Source organism: Phoca vitulina, unplaced genomic scaffold (genome assembly GCF_004348235.1).
Source record: "Phoca vitulina isolate PV1807 unplaced genomic scaffold, GSC_HSeal_1.0 scaffold26, whole genome shotgun sequence".
NCBI lineage: Eukaryota > Metazoa > Chordata > Mammalia > Carnivora > Phocidae > Phoca > Phoca vitulina.
Genome location: NW_022589729.1, coordinates 24,044,752 through 24,055,619, shown reverse-complemented (window position 1 = coordinate 24,055,619; position 10,868 = coordinate 24,044,752). Strand labels below are relative to the sequence as shown.

Below are 10,868 nucleotides of genomic sequence, written 5' to 3'. Positions count from 1 at the left end.
CTAGAGTCCATTCTAGCTACGTCATCTGCACTCCAAAATATGTCTTATTAATTTTCCAACTGACAGGGAGGGTGAAACTGAGAGATGAGACTTCACTTGTTTATTCTCAATATTGAGGGGCCTGCAGATGGAGCACCTGCTGTTCACTTACTTCTGCAATCCTATTGGATTTCAATATGTCCAGTCACACATAGCAGTGCTAGGCCTTGAACTTCCTTTTCAAATTATGTTCCATATTGTAGAATAAACCCACAGCTCCAATGGGAAAACTCTTCCAGTTGGCAGGCAGAGCGTTTGCTACAATTAAGATTCTTTGGGGAATGACCTAATAAAGACTTTCAAACCAGATTTTGTTGTCTTCATTTAAATGTTGGCTTTGTAAGAGGTGAAAAGCTATAATTCTTTTTTATACAATTGTCAAAAGTCAAATGATTGTATCTGTATGTTTCTACTCTAAAGCAAGTTCAAAATTAGAATAATGTTAAATCCTCAAATTGTGTTGTATGTTTCTTTAAATTAAAGTTCATTGAGAAAAACCTGCTTGTTTACTTTATGATACTCTTGTCTTTAGATTGTGGTCTACTGGATGAATGGTAGAAAACAAATACATACATACATATATATATACATATATATATATAATACATATATAAATGTACATATACATATTGTACTGTTAGAAATTATGTTAGTTATACAAATCTTAAGACAATTCACTGTTTATTCCTAAAAGTAAGAGGTACTGTGGAAAGAGGAAACCACACAGGCTGGGTGGCATGCCACTGTGTATTCAAATGCATCTATCTTTCCTAGTCATGGAACCAGAGACACTTTCCTGATACTATTTAAGTCCTAGTTTCTTCATCCATAAAGTGAGAACGATAATATTTACTTCAGTAACTATGCTGAAGAGTTATTGAAAGAACTGATAAAAGACTCTGTTTCTAAATGTCTAGCAGAGAAGCACCATAATTAACTTCTCTTTGCAATTTATTGAGCAAACCATGTAATTTCTCTTTGCCTCAATTTTCTCATCTGGAAAATAGAAATAACATCAGTACCTGACTTGTAGGGTAAAATTAATATATGTGAAGCAGTTAAAACAATGGCTGGCCAAATCAAAATAATAAAAGGCACCTAGTATTAACATTGTTTCTCTCCATTCCTCCCATTTATTGTGACGTGAACAGTCTCGTGTTACTTCTTTCTACATTCTACCTTTAGTTTGGATCTTCACCTGTCATTGAAAATTAAGCTCTAGAACTGCTCAAGGCCTAAATAAGTATTAGACTGACACTCAGTCTTTTCAACATAGAAACATGATAATAACAGTTGACATTTATTGCAAGTTTATCATGTGTAAGACACTATACTGTTTTGCATACATAATGTCCCTTAAAATTAACAAAAAACAGTGCTTTCAGTATTATTATCCTCATTTTACAGATGCAAAAGTTTAAAATATTAACCTAACCATGAATACACAGGACAGAATTAAGATCTAACCCAGGGGCGCCTGGGTGGCTCAGTCATTAAGCGTCTGCCTTCGGCTCAGGTCACGATCCCAGAGTCCTGGGATCGAGTCCCACATCGGGCTCCCTGCTCTGCGGGAAGCCTGCTTCTCCCTCTGCCGCTCCCTGCCACTCTGCCTGCTTGTGATTCCTCTCTCTCTCTCTGTGTCAAATAAATAAATAAAATCTTTAAAAATAAAAAAAATAAAAAAAAGATCTAACCCAAGTCTAATGATTCAGGAAGCTGAAAGCATAACCAAAATGCAGCAAGGCCTCCACAGGAAAGAGATGAGTTAAACTGGGGGTTGTGTTGGGGGATGGGAAGGTGGGCCTTCCTAGTAAAAGGTCATCTTGACTAGAAGAGAAGCTCAATACTTTTCTGGATTATATCTCATTGAGTAAAACTGCCTTTTTCATCTCTGATGATCTCCAACACCGAAGAGAGCTGTTGGTGCATACTATGAATTCAAGAACTGCACACTGAGCTAAGTAACCTGTTAGAACTTCCTTACCCTAAAGAGAGTTTCCCTGAATCTCCCCACCAGTACTAAATACACCTAAACACAGTACAATTTCATGATTTGCATTAAGACTCCTAAAGGTATTCTTACATTTTGATAGAATAAATTCTCTTCTCAGAGTATATTCTAAGGAGATAATCAGTTGTGAACCAAATCTTGTACAAGCGTATTTTATGCAGAATTGCTTATAACAGTATAAAATTGAAAACATAAAACAAAACAAAAGGAAAAGAGTTATATAAATTGTGGACATTCCTTTATATGGAATATTATTGAAATTTTAATAATGATATTTTCAAAGTTTATTTGATAACTGGAAAATACTTACGAAAAAACATGAAGTGAAAAAGCACTTGTATATATGTATGTATATATAATGCTAGTTGTGTAGGTAACATGACCACAATTTTACACCATAAAAATTATATACATATATATAAATAAACATATACATATAATTACACACAAATATACAAGCATAAAGAGGTAGAGATAAACTATTCTAAAATGTGAATAGTACTACTGCTGGCAAGCTCTCAGATCATTTTTATTTGCTTCTTTTTTATTTAATGTATTTTCTAATTTTCTACACTTATGAAGAGAAAACATTCAAAATCACAAACTGCAATAAAGAGCTAACAAATAATAATAATAATTTATACTGTGAACTCTGTGCCTCTATTGTCAAGCAGGGAAATAGATAATAGAACAAAAGAAATGACTCCTTCCTCCCACAGGCCACTGTGCGGGGTCTGACCCCCGCAGCCACAGTTGGTCCACCGTCATCCACACCCACAGGGTTGTTGGCACCCCTCCTGGTCCCAGGACAGGACTGGGAAAGAGCCACGAGACAACACAAGCTCGAGAGGCGGGCCCGGAACCTGCATCCAAGGCCCGAAGCGGAACCAGAGTTTCATCACCCTAAATGGTTTTGACCCAATGAAGCTGGATTCCCTTAAAGACAGCCCATTGTGTGAACTATAGTTTATGGACAGCTTTATATTGGGTTCATAGTAGTATAATGCCACACACTCCTGTGCATTCCCCTAAATTCTGAGAGGACGGCTTTGCCTTTTGAATCAGAGAGTTGTAAGGTTCCATGAAGAATGGCCCTTGCGGTGCCAAGGTGGCTCACTTGGTTGAGAAATGGACTTTCCATTTCAGCTCAGGTCAGGATCTCTGGGTCCTCTCATCCCTTAGGCTCCAAGCTCGGTGAGGAGTATGCTGGAGATTCTCTCCCTCCCTCTCCCCCTCCAAACCTCCCCACTTCCTGCACTCTAAATAAATAAATAAAAAATAAATAAAATCTTAAAAAAATAAAAAGAATGGCCTTATGGATAAGCACGAACTCAGGAGACAGCAATTGGACAGAATTTGTGAAGGCATTCACCCCCAGATCACGAATGGCCCCCTGCACCCTCACCCTCTGGTGGCTCTACTCAGTGGCAGAGACCGGAGATGCCAGTTCTGAGGGACCTGGTCACTGTGGCCTTCTGTGACGCATATGCCATACCATCACCCTTACCAGGGAGGACCTGGAGAAGTTCAAAGCCTGGAGAGAGATTGTGCGGATTGGCAGCAGCTACAACGTTGACATCAAGCCTGCTGGCAAGCTCGGGATCACCCCGTGCAACATGCCTCAGCGGCAGTAGAAGAGACGGCTTGACTCCAGCATCTGTCACATCCTCTACCTGTACCAGCAGAACACATGGTTGTACCAGGTGCTGCAGGGAGGCACAAGGGTCCAGAACATTGAGCAGATTGACACCTGGCAAACGGCCCGCATCCATGGGGAGGCACTGGGCCTCATCCTCTTCTGTTGCACGGGGCAAGTGGTTGCTGTTGCAGCCAGGGCCTTTGGATTCAGCATCATATTTTATGACCCGTACTTACAGGATGGGATAGAGTAGTCCCTGGGTGTGCAGAGGGTCTATGCCCTGCAGGACTTAATGTATCAGAGTGACTGCGTCTCCTTGCACTGTAATCTCAATGAACATAACCACCACCTCATCAATGAGGCATGGAGCATTCCTGGTGAACGCGGTCCGAGGTGGGCTGGTGGATGACAAAGCCTTAGCCCAAGCCCTCAAGGATGGCAGGATACAAGGGACAGCCCTTGAAGTGCATGAATCACAGCCTTTCAGCTTTGCTTAGGGTCCCTTGAAAGATTTACCGAATCTCATTTGTACGCCCCACATAGCCTGGTATAGTGAGCAAGCCTCACTAGAGATGAGGGAGGCAGCTACCACCAAGATCTGCTGGGCAATCACAGGTCACATCCCTGAAAGCTTAAGACACTGTGAACAAGGAATTCTTTGTCACAACAGCTCCCTAGTCAGTAATAGATCAGCAAGTGATTCATCCGGAGCTCAAGGGCACCACATACAGATACCTGCCAGGCATTGTGGGTGTGACTCCCAGAGAACTCCTGGCACCTATGGAAGGGATCATCCCCGGAGATATCCTGGCAACTCACAACCTCCCTGCAGTGGCACACCCTTCCCAAGCTCCCTCTCCCAACCAGCCTGCAAACCATGAAGACAATAGAGAGCACCTCAATGAGCAATAGCAGAGAATGAAAAATGGTAATCATTCAGATAAACCTGGGACCAAGAGACAGTGAAAAATAGATGAACTAAGAAAAGGAATTTGACCATCTTTTTAACTAATTCCGGACATATGCATCATTGATGTCGCAGGGTTAAAAGGGCTCGAAGCCTAGACGTGAGAAAGCTGAAGCTGTCTTCTGGTTACAGAAGCGCTAAAAGACTAGGATGTGATTTATTAATGACCAATGTCTGTTATGATGTGTTATGCTCTTCATATGTGCATCAAATCACAAAGAATAAATAGATCTTTTTCCTTTATCAGTCCTTTGGCAGAGCAGGTCCTGAATACCTTGCTCTAGAATGTTGCTTCAGGAGTTACAAATATCGAAACTAAAAATACTAAGAGGAAATCCCCATCCTACATGGTGGCTGGAGACCTCTTTTGCTAATAGGAAGATTAAATCACTACAAAATGGGGAGAAAACTGTTTGCCTGTGTTAGAAAACTGCCAGCATAGGATCGAAGACCATACAGGCTCCCGTACAGAAGTTTCTCTCCCATCTGAACTACATACAGCCAGCAAGTTGGTTGTGAATTCACTAATGCCCTCCAATGATGCGAAGAAGAAGAAATGGAACAAATAATCCTATTTGTATGGAACCAGAAAAGACCCCAAATAGCCAGAGGAATGTTGAAAAAGAAAAGCAAAGCTGGCGGCATCACAATTCCGGACTTCCAGCTCTATTACAAAGCTGTCATCATCAAGACAGTATGGTACTGGCACAAAAACAGACACACAGATCAATGGAACAGTATAGAGAGCCCAGAAATGGACCCTCAACTCTATGGTCCACTCATCTTTGACAAAGCAGGAAAGAATGTCCAGTGGAAAAAAGACAGTCTCTTCAACAAATGGTGTTGGCAAAATTGGACAGCCACATGTAGAAGAATGAAACTGGACCATTTCCTTACACCACACACAAAAACAGACTCCAAATGGTTGAAAGACCTCAATGTGAGACAGGAGTCCATCAAAATGCTAAAGGAGAACACAGGCAGCAACCTCTTCGACCTCAGCCGCAGCAACTTCTTCCTAGAAACATCGCCAAAGGCAAGGGAAGCAAGGGCAAAAATGAACTATTGGGACCTCATCAAGATAAAAAGCTTTTGCAAAGCAAAGGAAACAGTCAACAAAACCAAAAGACAACCGACAGAATGGGAGAAGATATTTGCAAATGACATATCAGATAAAGGGCTAGTATCCAAAATCTATAAAGAACTTATCAAACTCAACACCCAAAGAACAAAGAATCCAATCAAGAAATGGGCAGAAGACATGAACAGACATTTTTCCAAAGAAGACATCCAAATGGCCAACAGACACATGAAAAAGTGCTCAACATCACTCGGCATCAGGGAAATCCAAATCAAAACCTCAATGAGATATCACCTCACACCAGTCAGAATGGCTAAAATTAACAAGTCAGGAAACGACAGATGTTGGCGGGGATGCGGAGAAAGGGGTACCCTCCTACCCTGTTGGTGGGAATGCAAGCTGGTGCAGCCACTCTGGAAAACAGTATGGAGGTTCTTCAAAAAGTTGAAAATAGAGCTACCCTACGACCCAGCAATTGCGCTACTGGGTATTTACCCCAAAGATACAAATGTAGTGATCCAAAGAGGTACGTGCACCCCGATGTTTATAGCAGCAATGTCCACAATAGCCAAACTGTGGAAAGAGTCAAGATGTCCATCGACAGATGAATGGATAAAGAAGATGTGTTATATATATACAATGGAATATTATGCAGCCATCAAAAAGAATGAGATCTTGCCATTTGCAACGATGTGGATGGAACTGGAGGGTATTATGCTGAGCGAAATAAGTCAATCAAAGAAAGATATGTATCATATGACCTCACTGATATGAGGAATTCTTAATCTCAGGAAACAAACTGAGGGTTGCTGGAGTGGTGGGGGGGTGGGAGGGATGGGGTGGCTGGGTGATAGACACTGGGGAGGGTATGTGCTATGGTGAGCGCTGTGAAGTGTGCAAGACTGCTGAATCACAGATCTGTACCTCTGAAACAAATAATACATTATATGTTAAAAAGAAAAGAAGCAGAAGAAGATAGCAGGAGGGGAAGAATGAAGGGGGGGAAATCGGAGGGGGAGACGAACCATAAGAGACTATGGACTCTGAAAAACAAACTGAGGGTTCTAGAGGGGAAGGGGGTGGGAGGATGGGTTAGCCTGGTGATGGGTATTAAAGAGGGCACGTTCTGCATGGAGCACTGGGTGTTATATGCAAACAATGAATCACGGAACACTACATCAAAAACTAATGATATAATGTATGGTGATTAACATAACATAATAAAAAAAAAAGGATACATGTTCCCCTATATGTACAGCAGCATTATTTACAATAGCCAAATTATGGAAGCAGCCCAAGTGTCCACTGACAGAAGAATGGATAAAGTGGATAAAGAATGAGAGATAGAGAGAGAATATATATATAGAGAGAGAGAATATACATATATATATTTAATGGAATATTATTCATCAAAAGTGAAATCTTGCCATTTACAATGACAGAGATGGAGCTAGAAAGCATTATGCTGAGTGAAATAGGCCAGTCATAGAAAGACAAATACCACACGATTTCACTCAAATGTGGAATTTAAGAAAACAAATGAGCAAAGGGGAAAAAAATAAGAGAGACAGAGAACAAAGCAAAAAATGGACTCTTAACTATAGAGAACAAACCGATGGTTAACAGAGGGTAGGTGGGGTGGGGGGATGGGTTAAATAGGCGATGGGGATTAAGGAGTACACTTGTGAGGAGGATCAGGTAAAGTATGAATTGTTGAATCATCATATTGCACACCTGAAACTAACATGACACTGCATGTTAACTGAAATTAAAATAAAAATTTTTTAAAAAGTGCAAGTCTTCAATTAAATGCACAAAATAAAGAATACTTGAAAAATACTCCCAGTTTAATTTGACCAATATATATGACCACATATAACATCAGAAGGATCTCACACAACAGGATACAGCTACAGTCACAGTGTTATCTCTCTCTCATAACTTCAGAATATTATTGATAATGCTAGGCTTAGAATTCCTTCTCAAAAGAATTCTTTGGGGTACCTGGGTGGCTCAGTCATTTAATTGTCCAACTCTTGATTTTGGCTCAAGTCATGATCTCCAGGTTGTGAGATCAAGCACCAGCCCTCCCAACCTCACCCCCCCACCGGCCCTGGTCAGGATCTGCACTAGGCGTGGAGCCTGCTTAAGATTCTCTCGCCCTCTCCCTCTGCAACCCCCAATAGTGCATGCACTCTCTCGCTCTCAAAAAAAAAAAAAAAGAATTCAAGTAGAAAGTACTGCATAATGCAAGTTTGTTCCATCTTTCAAATATTTATAATTTAGGACAGAGAAGTTTTAAAATTAGGGTAAAGCATTTACCTATACAAATTATATTTCTATTTTGTCTTCTAAAACCATAGATTTTTCTTATTTTCAGAAGGGTGTGTGTGTGTGTGTGTGTGTGTGTTTGAAACTATAATTACCTTCAAAACAAATGGACAAACCAAACCAAACAGAAACAGATTTGCAGATACAGGAGACATACTGTTGGTTACAAGAGGGGAAGGGTTGGGGGGGTGGGCACCATAACTTAAGAGTATTAAGAGATACAAGCTTCCCATTATAAGATAAATGAGTCATGGGGATATAATATACAGCATAGGGAATATAGTCAATAATATTAAAATAAGTTTGTATGGTGACAAATGGCAACTAGTCTTATTGTGGGGATCATCTCATAATGTATAAAAATATCAAGTCAGCTCTTCACTGAGCTCTCCAGGCTATACTGTCTCTGTTTCTGTCTGAGCTGTTAAAAACTGCAGCCTCCCTGGTTTTGTGCCCCACAGCAACACTCCCAGCAGTGGAACCCAGGGCCAGGCACTTCTCTGACCTTTGCACTTCTAAAACCACGAGCCGCCCCTGGGTCCTGTCTGGGGGATGCACTAAAGTCCTTTCTGACTGCTACCAGTCTTCTAGTCTGTGCCTGGTCCCCAGCACAGGATGCTTTGGTGATCCCCTGTTATATCACCTTCCCAGCACCAGCTTATGGTAGCTCCCTCCCTCCTCTGTTTATCTTCCAATAGCTTCTGCACAGCAAAGGAAACAGTCAACAAACCAAAGAGGCAACCCACAGAATGGGAGAAGATATTTGCAAATGACACTACAGATAAAGGGCTGATATCCAAGATCTATAAAGAACTTCTCAAACTCAACAGTCAAAAAACAATCAAGTCAAAAAATGGGCAGAAGACATGAACAGACACTTCGCCAAAGAAGATATACAAATGGCTAACAGACACATGAAAAAAATGCTCAACATCATTAGCCATCCGGGAAATTCAAATCAAAACCACACTGAGATACCACCTTACACTAGTTAGAATGGTAAAAATTAACAAGGCAGGAAACAACAAATGTTGGAGAGGTTGTGGAGAAAGGGGAACCCTCTTACACTGTTGTTGGGAATGCAAGTTGGTACAGCCACTTTGGAAAACAGTGTGGAGATTCCTCAAAAAGTTAAAAATAGAGCTACCCTATGACCCAGCAATTGCACTACTGGGAATTTACCCCAAAGACACAGATGTAGTGAAAAGAAGGGCCATATGCACCCCAATGTTCATAGCAGCAATGTCTGCAATAGCCAAACTGTGGAAAGAGCCGAGATGCCCTTCAACAGATGAATGGATAAAGAAGATGTGGTCCATATATTCAATGGAATATTACTCAGCCATCAAAAAGGATGAATACCCACCATCTGCATCAACATGGACGGAACTGGAGGTGATTATGCTAAGTGAAATAAGTCAAACAGAGAAAGATAATTATCATATGGTTTCACTTATTTGTGGAACATAAGGAATAGTATGGAGGACATTAGGAGAAGGAAAGAAAAAATGAAGTGGGGGGGAAATCAGAGGGGGAGACGAATCATGAGAGACTACGGACTCTGGGAAACAAACTGAGGACTTCAGAGGGGAGGGGGTTGGGGGGATGGGTGAGCACAGTGATGGGTATTAAGGAGGGCACATATTGCATGGAGCACTGGGTGTTATACACAAACAATGAATCATCAAAAACTAATGAAGTACTGTATGGTGACTAACATAATAAAAATAAGTAAATAAATAAAATTTAAAAAAGAAGTAAATATTTCTTGCATTGGCATCAAGTTTTATCTGCTGTAAATAAATGTACATTTTCATTACCAAAAAAAGATAAAGTCACTATCACACCTGAAACTAATAGGATTTTGAATGTTAATTACACATCAATTTTTTTAAAAGTCCCATATATTGAAGAAATCTTAGAAACAGAATAAAAGGATAAAACCATATTTATATTATTCATATAAAATTGTCCACCAAAGTATATACCTAATACTTAACTCATGATTGTATTTTCTTTTTCTATTGATTAAGCTTCAGGTTATTTCATATCTTTTCTATGTTGCAACTAAAAGATCATTTTATAAATCATCTGTCATTTTTGCACATTTTAGGAGATGTTTACTAAATCACAATTGAGGGGAAAAAAGAAAGGTTTTTGGAAGTAGAGGGCTGACATTAAATTGCAGGTCTCCCAATGACTGACTTTCCTCATCTATAAAATATAAATAAAAATACCACCTTTTATACACTAAAAACTATTTCGTCTATGAGATCTAGATGAAATTGTATATGTAGAAGCATTTTAAGTGACACCATGTTTTTATATCACCATTATCTTAAATATACACTCATACAAACCCTATATCTGTGCTTTATGACACTAACTACTTAATTTTTTTCACTGGTGTGTAGTTGACATACAGTATTATACTAGTTTCAGGTGTACAATATAGTGACTCAACATTCATATACATTATAAAGTGATGACCAAAATAAATCTAGTTACCATCTGTCACCATACAAAGTTGTTACAATATTATTAACTATATTCCCTATGCCATATATTGCATCCCTGAGTCTTAATTTTTTTATCGTTGGAAGTTTGTATCTTTTAATGCCCTTTCTCTGTTTGCTTATCCCACATGCTCCTCCCCTCTGGCAACAACCAGATTGTTCTCTGTATCTGAGTTTCTGCTTTGTGTTGTTTGTTCATTTATTTTCTTAGATTCCACATATAAGTGAAATCATACAGTATTTGTCTTTCTTTTTCTGACTCATTTCACTTACCATAGTACCTC

General features: G+C 39.8%; 1 pseudogene; it reads left to right on the top strand.

Annotated features, from left to right (window-relative positions):
• The first annotated feature begins 3,365 nt into the window (after positions 1-3,365).
• Positions 3,366-4,601, top strand: LOC116643595 (annotated as a pseudogene).
• The last annotated feature ends 6,267 nt before the right edge of the window (positions 4,602-10,868 follow it).